Source organism: Onychomys torridus, chromosome 2 (assembly GCF_903995425.1).
Source record: "Onychomys torridus chromosome 2, mOncTor1.1, whole genome shotgun sequence".
Taxonomy (NCBI): domain Eukaryota; kingdom Metazoa; phylum Chordata; class Mammalia; order Rodentia; family Cricetidae; genus Onychomys; species Onychomys torridus.
Window position 1 is genome coordinate 81935491 of NC_050444.1, and position 12502 is coordinate 81947992.

The following is a 12502-nucleotide window of genomic DNA, read 5'->3' on the forward strand; positions in this document are numbered from 1 at the left end:
CTCACACCCCAGGGGTATGTATGTGAATAAAGCTTTGTCAAGACTCACGGCCAGTAAGGACGATGTCATGGTGAAGGGAGGCTGGGAGCAAGCTGGTGACCTTGGGTCTGATGCTAGCTTGCCCTGTGCCTCTTCTCACTTCCTAATGTCAGGACAGGGTTGTGTAATAACAGAGGTCCTGTCACGTGCCACAAGGCCTATTTCTTGGTGTGTCCATCTGAGGATGCAGCCCTTGAGGCTTCATTTCATGTCTTTGTGGTGCTGGGACTGAAAGTCAGGCCTCTTGCATCTAAGAATACGGAGCATGTGCTGTCACTGAGCCACATCTCAGCCCTCAGTGGTGGCTTTTTCTCTCTCAGTAGCTGCTAGATCGTTTTCTACTTGAACATAAACACAAGTTTTTAACAGGTTGTTCAAATCTATCATTAATAATTTCAGTTAGTACCAGTAAGGGAAAAACTCTGGCCATGACTATAGATTTTACATTTCTTTTATTTCTATTTTTTTTTTTTTTTTTAAGTTAGGGTCTCATGTAACTGAGAGTTAGCCTTTCACTCTGTGAGGCAGAGATTGACCTTGAATTCCTAATCCTACCAAGACCTTCCAAATGCCGAGATGACCTATGTGTGCAGTGCTGGGGTGGAACTTGGTGTCTTCTACATGCTAGATAAGCACTCTACCAACCCAGCTGCATCCCTACCTCTCTTTTGCCTTCTGACAACATTGTGTGTATATGTATGTGTGAATGTGTGTATATATGTGGCGGGATGTCAGGTGCCCTCCTCTGTCATTCTCTGCCGTATTCTCCTGAGCCTGGGTCTCTCACAGAACTTAGAGCTTGGCTGGCAAGCCCCAGCAATCCTCCTGCATCCCCCTTCTTATCGCGTTGTGCCTGGCTTTTTAAATATGGGTGCTGGCCCTATTATATACTATCTGTAACTCCAGTTCCAGAGGATGTGACATCCTCTTCTGGCTTCTGTGGGCACCGGGCTTGCATGTGGTACACAGACATACAAATAGACAGAACACCCATATACATAAGAAAAACCTAGAAAAAAGAGAAAACATGAACACAGAAGATGCTGGGTATTCAAACTCAGGTCCTCAGGCTTGTGCAGCTCACCAGGGAGCTGTGCAGGACAGGAAGCATGGGCTACTCAGCAAATCTCTCTGTTGTCCTTCCAGTTCAGCTTGAATCAAAGATGACTATAAAAATGTCATCTAGCAAAATAGTGGCAAAAACTGGGGAAATAAAGGGTGATGTTTCACAAGAGCAAAAAGTGGCAACTTGTGGGAGGGTTGCAACAATTCTGAGTTAATGTAAACAGCAAGAAAGGGAAACTCCAGAGCTTGCCCTGTCTTCCAGAGGCCTCTGGTTTGGTTCCTGGCATCCACATCACAGAGCTCACAAGGCTCCACTGCTTCTTACTCCAGCTCCAAGGAATCTAACACCCTCTTCTGACCACTTCTGGCACCTGCACACATACAGGTAAATAAAAATTAAGTCTCAAGAAGAAAAAAAAAAAAAAAGCAAAACTTGCTAGAAATGAGTGTCAGACATAGGCTATTAGAAAATATCCTTCTATAAAAAAGTGTTCAAGACTATTTAGAGCCCCTAAGGAGTGCATGCAACCCAAGAGGTTCACAGACAAAACGTGGTCTATGTACACAATGGAGTAATACTCAGCCATCAAGAAGAACAAAATTGTGATGCATATGACAACATGGCTGAACCCTGCAAACATGCTACATAACAAAAATGCTATTCACTGCATTATCCATATATGAAATGTCCAGCATGGGAAAATCCAAAGACAGAAAATACATTCATGGTTGTCAGAGGCTGAGAGGGAGAAGGGGAATGACTGCCATATGAGTCATACAATGGGTCATTACAAAATGGGTAAGTCTTACGATATGTGAATTGTATCTAAAAAAATGTAAGCCACATATATTTAAAACAGAGTCAGGAGTCTGGGGAGATGACTTATGTAATTCTGGCTGGACTGGAACTCACTGCATAGACCCAGCTGGCCTCAAACTCACAGAGATCCACCTGGCTCTGCCTCCTGAATGCCAGGATTAAGGCCCATACCCAGCTAATAGATTTCTTTTCTGTTGTCTTGACATGTGACAGCTCATCCACTCACTTGCCTACTAAAGGGCACCTGAAATGCTCCTGGACTCTGATAATTATGAATAAAAGCTGTTATAAGCATCCACACAATTTTTGTCTTCTGCCCATACAGGAGAATGATTGTTTCATTGTATAATAAAAGTATAATTAGTTTTGTAAGAAGCTTTCAAGCAGACTTTCGGGTTTCACAAGCTGTTTTACATGACTGTTGGCTGTGGATGAGAGTTCTTGTTCTGCTTCTTTGGTGGCAATTGGTGTTGTTGGTTTCCGAGTCTTGGCCATGCTGACAGGTGTGTGGTGGCTTCCCGTTTTATCCCCACTGGCATATGATGTGAAGCATGTGTTCATGGGCTGACTTACCACCTGCACGTCCTAGTTAATGGAATGCCTGTGAAGAACTCAGGCTCGTTTTAAAATAAGACTATTTTCATATTGTTATCCTAATAGTTCTTCATACACTTTGGACCACAGTCCTGGTAATCAGTGTTTGCAAATAGTTTCTCCAGGTTTGTGTACAACCTTCTGGTACCACCTTGCTGTGGGGATTTATTCGTTCTAGGAGTTTCTTTGTTGACTATGTGGGGTTTTCTACGTCAACCCTCAGGCCGCCTGTAAACCAAGTGATTTACTCCTAATCTATATACCTCCCATTTACTTTTCTTATTCAGTTAGCTAGGAGGACTCCCACTATGAAGTTGAAGAGTAACATTGGGAGGGAACATCCTTGTTTTGTTTCCCTCTTAGGGAAGTCTCTGGTTTCTAAATACTCAGTGTGGTTTTTCTTATTATACTGTCTCAAGCTGTGTAAGTTTCCTACTTCTAGTTTATTGAAACAAATCTCTTTCTTCTGATTAGTGGTTGCTCAGCACACCTTCAGTTTCAATCTGTTTGTATTCTTACAGCTCAGGTGTCCACACAGTGCACATGCAACAGTTGAATTGTTAAAGAAAACTTAGGTCATTTAGAAACACAATTTTCTACATTGTGTCTAAAGTATTTGGCGTCAGTGTCCCTTTGATCTGATTACTTTGCTGTGCATTTTTTTGAGACAGTGCCGTAGTCTCTTCTCTGCCACTGGGAGAGGACACTCCTTTGAAACAGGTTCAGGGTGGAAGGACTTATTTTGGGTCAGAGTTTGAAGGGCCAGTCCTTCATGGTGGGGAACACATGGCAGAGTTCTCAGTGGCTGGAGTGTGTTGCTAGAACTCTGCACATCCTAGCCTCCCAGGAAGCAGAGAGGGAATGCTGGCACCCATCCAGCCTCTTTCCTTTTGTTTATTTTGGACCCTGTGTTGGTGGCACCCATATTCGCAGTGAGGCTTTCATTCCTGGTTAACTTTTCCTAGAAAAGAAAGGCCTCATGGATGCACCCAGAGGTGTGCCTTCTAGGTGATTCTAGAACTGGTCAAGTTGACAGTGAAGATGAACCATCCCATAGCATCTTGTAGCATTGCCCAGGCTGGCCTCAAACTTGCAATCTTCCTGCCCCAACCTCCTGCTTGCTGGGATCACAGTCTTACCCCACAGTACCTGGTTAAAATGTACCATCTTCCAGTTTTTCTATTGGTTTGCCTTCCCTGAGATAAGTTGATCACTTTCCACCTCAATTTTGTTTATTTTGTTAAATATAAAACATAAAAAAATCATTTAGCCCCTGTAAGCCACTTCTTTTAGTGGTCCCCTGATGTCAGCAAGTGTCCCTGACTGCCTGAGGTCTGCCGTGTGAGCTCTTGCACTGGCCTCTGGGCAAACAGAGCCCACACTGTCCTTCACTCTACCCCTGGGGTTGGTGTTTTCTGGGTCCAGTTTTCTGTACTTGAACACATAACAGGCATTATTAAAAAGGCTTATCGTGTGTATTCAATTATGTTTAACCATGTAATTTTTTATTGCTTTTTATCACCTTTAAAAGTTATTTTTGTATTTCCAGCTTGTACCTTGTGTCTCTTTCTCCTCCTGGGACTAACTTTAGACCATATCTTAGTGCAGTGTAGTAGCATACTGAGAACTGATAAAATGAATTTATACATATATAAATATATTGTGTAACCTATATAATTCCATATATAATTCTATTAAATCCCTTGTAATACATATATTAATATATTGTACCTACATATATAATAATTAACATAATAATAGATATAATTATATGTATGCACTATATGTATGCACTATATATATGTAAAAACGAGAGGATTGTAAGAGTTGCTTAGGGGCTGTGGTCTCACTAGTCCAACAACGGCTGTCTCCTGATGGAGAGACCAAGAATCTGGTAGTTGTTCAGTCCACAAGCCTGCATCTCTTAGCTGGTCTTTGGTCTGTATTGGAATCCTGAAGAAGTAGGTTCTAGTGCCAGTGAAGGGATGCCTCAGCAGCAGGACAGATGAACTTGCCAGTGAGTGAAGCAGGAGAAAAGTCAAAGCTTCCTTCTTCCATGTCCTTTTATGTGGGCTGCCACCAGTGAATGTGGCCCAGATTAGGGTTGCTCTTCCCACCTCTAATGATCTAATCAATAAAACCCCCAGGGGCATGTCCAGCTGCTTGAGTTTTATTTGATTTCAGATGCAGTCAAGTCTTCAGCCAAGATTAGCCATTAGAGCAGGCCAGGCTGGCTTTGAACTCACATCGGTCCTGTTACCTTAGCCTCATGAGTGCTTTAACTTTTGGCTCTTCTTCAGTCTGCACATTTTAAACTGGTTTATATTCTGTTCCGTAATCTTGCCCTTGTTTATCTTTAATTGGTTGGGATTTCTGACAATTGAGATCTTTGTTTCATTGATAAAGTACTACAATTTTATGTGACTTTTAAATTACATTGGTTTATCTGGGGATGGTGACACACACCTTTAATCCCAGTATTTGAGAGGCAGAGGCAGGCAGATCACTGTGAATACAAGGCCATCCTGGTCTACACGGTGAGTTCTAGGACAGATGAGGTTACACAGAGAGACCCTGACTAAACAAAACAAAACAAAACAAAAACTGCATTTATTTGTTTGCTTGTGTATGTGGAGGGGGAGGGGCGGTAGGCACATGTGCTACAGTGTGCAAGTGGAGTTGGTTCTCTGTGTCCACCGTATGTGTCCTCGGGACTACATTCAAATCATCAGGCTTGAAGACAATCACCTTTATCCACTGAGCCACCTCACTGACCCCTTTATGTGACTTTTAAAAATAGCTTCCAGTTCTCAGTTGAAATTATCCATCTTGTCATCTCTTAGCTTCAGTATTTAATGGCACACACTGAAAAGTTTACATCTACTGATTTCAACTGACATTTTGTAAATCTCTCCTCTCTCTCTCTCTCTCTCCTTTTCAGTCATTTGGTCTTTTGATATTTCTGGTCATTTTTGATTAAATGTTGGTCACTTTTAAATAAACAAGATGAAGAGATATGCAAAGGTCTTTTGCTTTGGGGAGAAATGGTTGCGACTAACTAGGTTCTAGTCTACATGGATTGGTCTCTTTCACATGGGTTCCAGATCTTCAGGGATTTTAGCTGAAAATTTGTATGTATGTGTGTGTGTGTGTGTGTGTGTATGTTTGTTTGTAAGTGCATGTGAATGTGTATGTGTATATGTTATATGTATTTGTGTATATATGTGTATGTATATTGTATGTACATGTATATGTATATATGTATATGTGCATGTATATGTATGTATGTGTATATATGTGTGTATGTATATATATGTAGGTGTGTATGTATTCATGTGTGTATGTGTGTGTGTGTGTGTGTGTGTGTGTGTGTGTGTGTGTATTTAAAGTTGAAACCCCTCCATGGTAATCATGTCACCCCACTCTGTAAGTATGGGAAGTTCTGCTCAGCTTTGAGGCTTTGTGAACTCTGCTTAGGGTATGGCAGAGTGTCCCTCCAACATGTCCAACAGTTTTGTCCAGTGCTGTGAGCAGGTGGTTGGTCAAGTTTTGGCTACTTTGCCATAATCAGATAAATTGGGCTTCTGTGGCTTCCATGGACCTCTTTATTGTTATTTGAAAATCTTTCAAAATTATGCTGTGCTCAGGCTGAAGGCCCTTTAACAGCCGCAGGATGGGAGCCTCTTTGCAAGCCTTCTGTGGAGGGCCTTCTAAATTAAGGAACAAGTTTCTTTGGTGTTCAGAGTGCCCACTGTCTGTTGCAGGAAGTCAGTCAAAGGCAGAACCTGGGGTGTGCTGGGGAAAACAGGAAGACTGACCTTGGAGATGGTATAGAATGCCTCTCACCCCTGGTTGCTGAGGAGTCTAGGGGATTCATTATGGGAACTGGAGAGGAAGAGGAAGCTGGCCCTCATGAGGTCCAAGGCAGTGGACTATACTATATAGTTCACCTGTAACTCCCCCATCCCCATCTGCTTCCCTACAGCCACTGTTCCGTTATGTCTTCTAAATATTTCCTGTGTCCTTGCTTGCTTTGCATAGGATCTTGCTGTATGCCCCAAGCTGGTCTTTAAATTGCAATACTCCTGTGTCAGGAGTACTGGGATTACAAGCTATACCACCATTCCTGGCTCTTACATAGTTGGCATTCATCTTTCTCTTCCACTTCCTCTCCATCTTCTTCTTTCCTGGGATAGGCTCCTCCACTTTGACACAGCCCAGAATTAAACAATATGTGTTGTCAGCTTGACCCTAACACCATGAGAACCTCATTCTCTATTTTTTCCCCATGAGGTCTGAGTTAGAATTGGTCAGCTAGCTGTACTCAAGAAATATTGTGACCTGGGCTTCTTCTCCAAGTCTCATATGCCGTTGTTGACCCTGATCATACCCATAAGCGTTTCCTGTCTGCTAGGTTTTATTTCTGTATTAGTCAGTTCCAATACCACACAGTAGTTTGAATGTGGAACTTCTGGTGTTAATAACTGTTAGTGCTTGGCAGTAAGGAAGGAGTGATGGGAAAAGATCTGTGACCATGTGAGCAGTGGGCTGCCCCATAGAGGGGCAGCCCCACCTAGGACTGAGAGCCAAACTTCACTGAGGCTACGGCTATGGCTCACAATCACAGAGAAATTTATTGGTAGAATGCTCTAGAAACAGGCCTTCCATGGTGCTGTTACATGGAGATCTCTCACTGGGGTTACTCCATTCATAAGAGACACAAGAGAAATAGTTGCTAAGTGTCTCCAATCCCCATGTGCAGCTGAACCCTGAGCTAAAAAGTCACCTAAGATGAAGGATCCTGAAGCTGGAGAAGCTTCAAGAACCCACAAAATGAGCACCTATTTTGGAACTAGGAAAGGAAGCCATTTCCTCTTCAGTATCTTTAGCTTCAGCTATTGACAAAGTTGTTCATTGCACCAGCTGCCAACAAAACGTTATTAAAAATTCTCAGCTCCATTTTTCAAAATTTTGTTTTATTTAATATTTTTTTCATTTATTTTACATTCAGACCACATTTCCCCCTCCCTCTTCTCCTCCCCTTCCTTCCCCGACTTCCATCTACTCCCCTCTCCATCCACTCCTCCTCCATGTCCATCAGAAAGGGCCAGGCCTCCCATGAGTTTGAACAAAGCATGGCACATCAAGTTGAGGTAGGACCGAGCTCCTCCCCCTGTGAAAAGGCTGGATGAGGTAATCCAGCATGGGGAACAGGTTCCCAAAAGCCACTAAGCACCAGGGACAGGACCGGATCTCACTGCTAGGAGCCTCACAAACAGACCAAGCTACACAACTGTCACACACATGCAGAAGGCCTAGGTCAGTTCCATGCAAGCTCCCTAATTGTTGGTCCAGAGTACCTGTGCTCTCACAAGTGCTCAGATCAGCTGTCTGAGTTTCCTGTCATGACCTTGACACACCCCCCCCCCCCCCCCCCCCCACCCCGGCTCATACAATCCTTCCTTTCTTCAGGAAGACTCTAGGAGCTCTGCCTAGTGTTTGGCTATGATCTCTGTATCTGCTTCTATCAGTTACTGTATAAAGGCTCTCTGATGACAATTAGGGCAGTCACCTGCTTAGATTACAGGAGATGGTCAGTTCAGGCACTCTCTCCACTATTTCTAGGGGTCATCCTTGTGGATTCCTGGGAGTTTCCCTGGGACCAAGTTTCTCCCTAACACCGGAATGCCTCCCTTATTCAGATGTGTGTTTCATTACTCTTCACCCCTGCCCAGCCCCAAACCCACTCCCTCAGGTTCCCATTCTTCTGCTCTCCCCATCGCCACCCCCAGTTTACCCAGGAGATCTCTTCTATTTCCCCTTCCCAGGGAAATCCATGCATCCCTCTTTGGGTCCTCTTTGTTCTCTAGCCTCTCTGGGGCTCTGGATTGTTAGTTATCCCATGCTTTACTCCTAATATGCACTTATGAGTGAGTACATACCATGTCATTGTTTTTAACTACTGAGTAGTACTCCATTGTGTACTACATTTTCCTTATTCATTCTTCAGTTGAGGGGCATCTTGGGTGTTTCCAGGTTCTGGCTATTATGCATAATGCTGCTATGAATGTAGTTGAGCAAGTGTCCTTGTAGTGTGGTTGAGCATCCCTTGGGTATATGCCCAAGATTGAAATAGCTGGGTCTGAGGTAGACTGATTCCCATTTTTTTTTTTTTTTTTTGAGAAACCACCATACTGATTTCCAAAGTGGCTGTACAGGTTTACACTCCCACCAACAGTGGAGGAGTGTTCCCCTTAACTCCACATCCTCTCCAACATAAGCTATCATCAGTGTTTTTGATTTTTAACCAATCTGACAGGTGTAAGATGGTATCTCAGAGTCATTTTGATTTTCAGCTGCATTTTTTAAAAGCAGGGAATGGATAGTCTGGGGACAAGAGCAATCAATACCTGTGTGTCATTCTCTCATTAATGAGGACAGCATGACCAGAGGTGTTAAGAGTGTGGACTAGAGTCAGACTTCCTGAGTCTGAGTCTCAGCCTGCCACTTACTATTAGTAAACTTTAAACTATAATTTATTCACTCTAGGCCAGTTTCCTAGGCTGTAAAACCTGGGTAGTTTGCTAACCTTGTTGGCTTATGAGCACTTAGAAAGGGAAGCTGTAGCCAGGCTTTTCATGTTATTTGTATGACTACACTCATACTGAGGTATGGCTAGCTTCCCATGATGATTAATCTTCATGGGCAATTTGGTGGATTTAGAACCACCAATGAAACACACCCTGGACCTGTTTAATAAAGAGGGAGGACCCACCCTTAATGTGGGTAGCACCATCCCAGGGACTAGGATTCTAGACTAAAAAAAAGGATAAAAAGGAAGTGGGCAAAGTGCCTGTCTTCACCTCACTCCCTTCCTGTGGACACAGTGCGACTAGCTGCCTCACCCTGTGCTGCCTTGATGGACTATTAGGTCATAGTGACCCGATGATGCTGCCATTGTCAGTGTTTTGTCACAGCATTGAGAAAGTGACATGGTTTTAAGCATAGATGTGAACACAGTTGTGTGACTCAAGCATCAGGTTTCTTTCTCTCTCTCTCAAGGAGGGACAGACATGGTGTGTGAATACAGGATTTTGAGGTCCTAATTCTGGAGGCAATGACATAGGAGTTGGGGACCCCTTGGGATGGGATTAGGGTTAGTGCCCTTATAAAAGCTCAGCAGAGGGCTGGAGAGATGGTTCAGAAGTTAAGAGCACTCACTGACTTCTCTTCCAGAGGTCCTGAGTTCAATTCCCAGCAACCACATGGTGGCTCACAACCATCTGTAATGAGATCTGGTGCCCTCTTATGGCCTGCTGTCAAACATGCTGTATACATAATAAATAAATAAATCTTAAAAAACAAAAACAAAACTCAGCAGAGACTCCTAGTCCCTTCTACCATGCGAGGACACAGCAAGAAGGTGCCCTGTATAAGGAAGTGCTCTCTTACCAGACGCTGTGCCTGCTGGTTCCTCAGTCTCACACTTCAAGCCTCTAGGACAGTGAGTGGTCCATGGGATCCTGATGTTTATGAACCATCTTTTCATGGTACACTGTCACAATAGACTGAAGGGACAAAGACCCCGATACTTCAAAACCCACACACCTGGCTGTGTCATTCTGCATCTGTGTCCCCTGGTCCCCTTCAGGATGTCCTTGAACACGAAGCTGTTGTTGCCTGCCTGTTTCTCCCACCATCAATCACACCCTGGTGCAGAGTTTTACTTGAGTCACTATAGACTTCGAAGCTTGTGACCCTTGCATGTCCCCAGGCCTCTATCCCAGATTTTCTGAGTTTGTTTCTTCTTCTTGGATGGGCCAGTTCCCTTTCAACCTTCAGAGCCTTCAAGTACCAACTCCTCCAGGAAACCTTTCCTGAATGAACCCCAAAGACAGGAAGAAAATGCTCTTCCTTCCTTTGCTTCCAAAGTTATCCTATATATCGGAGTGGTAGGCTTCTGCCTGAGATGGAAGCCACCATGGGGCTCATACATCTGACAGTGTTCCATCTAACATGGCTGTGCTGCCCATGCACTGTGCAGTCCTGGGGCTGCTGATGGCAGGGCACCCTGTGATCAGTACCACTATTCCCTGTGGCTTAGAGTATAGATGGGTCTCACTGTATGTGAGCAGAATCATCTCCTCTGGCTTGAGGTGTTTGCAGTAGCACCCACCTGCACAAGCCTTTCCCACTATATGGCTTTCCTAGGTACTTGTGGGTCAGTTGAGAGGAGCTTACATGTTGTAGAACAGTAAAATACCTCTCCTACGAGAGATGGCAGGTCCATCGTTTTCCACAGTCATAGGACTCTCAGAAGAAGGCTGGGAAGCGGGCAAAGAGAAGGGACACGTCCTCTGATGCGACTAAGGACTTTAATTGCAGGCAGCCCCCCTCCCTGGCTGTGTCAGGAGCTGGAGTGACTCATGCTGGTGGCACAGGATGGCTCAGGCCTCTTCTCCTCCTGAGGTAGAGTTTTTGAATCAGTCTTCATGACTCCTGTCCACAGTCTTCATTGTCTGGAGACCTTCCAGCAGCTGCACAGCTCAGAACCTACAGGATGTTGCCCCTAGAACCTTCAGGGTTTCCTAAGGTCACAGGCCTTAAACACTTGCCAGTTGTCAGAGCAGTTGTGTGAAAGTTTCCTTTGAAAGTCCTTTTGATGACCACTTATGTTCATATCTGAAAGAAGAGAGGAGAAGACAGCTTGGACATAGCTTTTATTACAAGTAAGTCTAATCATACTCTACCTAGGATTCCTATGCTTGTTCATGACTCTAAAATCAGGGCTGGAGACATAGCTTAGTTGGTAGAGTGCTTGCCTAGCATACAGAAAGACCTGGGTTCAATCACCAACACTGCATTAATAGGTGTGAAGGTGTACATCTCTAATCTCAACATATGGAGGCAGAGCGATCAGAAGTTCAAGGTGATCTTGCTGGTTAGTTTCTGTTAACTTGCTGCAAGCTACAGTTATTTGGAAAGAGGATACCTTAAGACAGAAAATGCCTCCATCAGTTTGGCCTGTTGGCAAGTCTATAGGACATTTTCTTGGTTAATGATTGATATGGAAGGACCTAACCAACTGTAGCAGAGCCACCACTGGACAGATGGTTCAGTGTTGTATAAGAAAGCAGACTGAGTAAGCCATGGAAAGCAAGCCAGTGAACAGCACCCCTCCATGGCCTCAGCTTCAGTTCCTGTTTCCAGGTTCCTGCCTTTAGTTTCTGCTCTGACTTCTGTCAGTGATGGACTGTAAGCTGTAAGCTAAGATTCTTTCCTCTCTAAGTTGCTTTTGACATAGTCTTTAATCACAACAATAGAAAGTAAACTAATATAGTCAAACCTCAGCTAAATAGTGAGGCCAGCCTAGGCTACATGAAACCCTGTCTCAAATAAAATAATACCCCAAATAAAAACAATAAGATTCTGTTGCTTTGAGCTAAGATTGACCACAAATTATGCTAAGCACTTGAGATTGATGGTTTGTTAACATAGTATAACCTAACCGATTCTAACTAATGCATATGCACATAGCTTATTGAGTGACTTCTTTGGGGACATAGTCTAAGTGTGTATATGCCACAGTTTACAATCACCTGTACAGAAGATGTCATTTTCATTTTCCAGAGAAAGAGGGCCGTCAGCAGCACACTCAAGCTCCTAAGTGGCTGATTTTAAATTTTCCAAGTAAGATGGTAGCCAGAGATCTTAACTAAGATGCAGCAACTAATATCAAATACCTAATATTGTCTGTAGATGGTTTGGTTACAGGTTGGGTAACTATTCCCCTTCTGCACCTACAAAGTCTTAAAGAAGGTGTCCCAGCAAGAAGTGGCTGGGAAGACTGAATCCCCAAGAAGTAACTCAGTCTTGTACCCATTGTGCCAAGTATGGACTTACTGAGGGACCGTGGGTGATGCTGTTGGGACTTTGTTGGAGTGAGGCAGCCAGCAGTGTTGAGGGTAGACTCACTGGCAACAC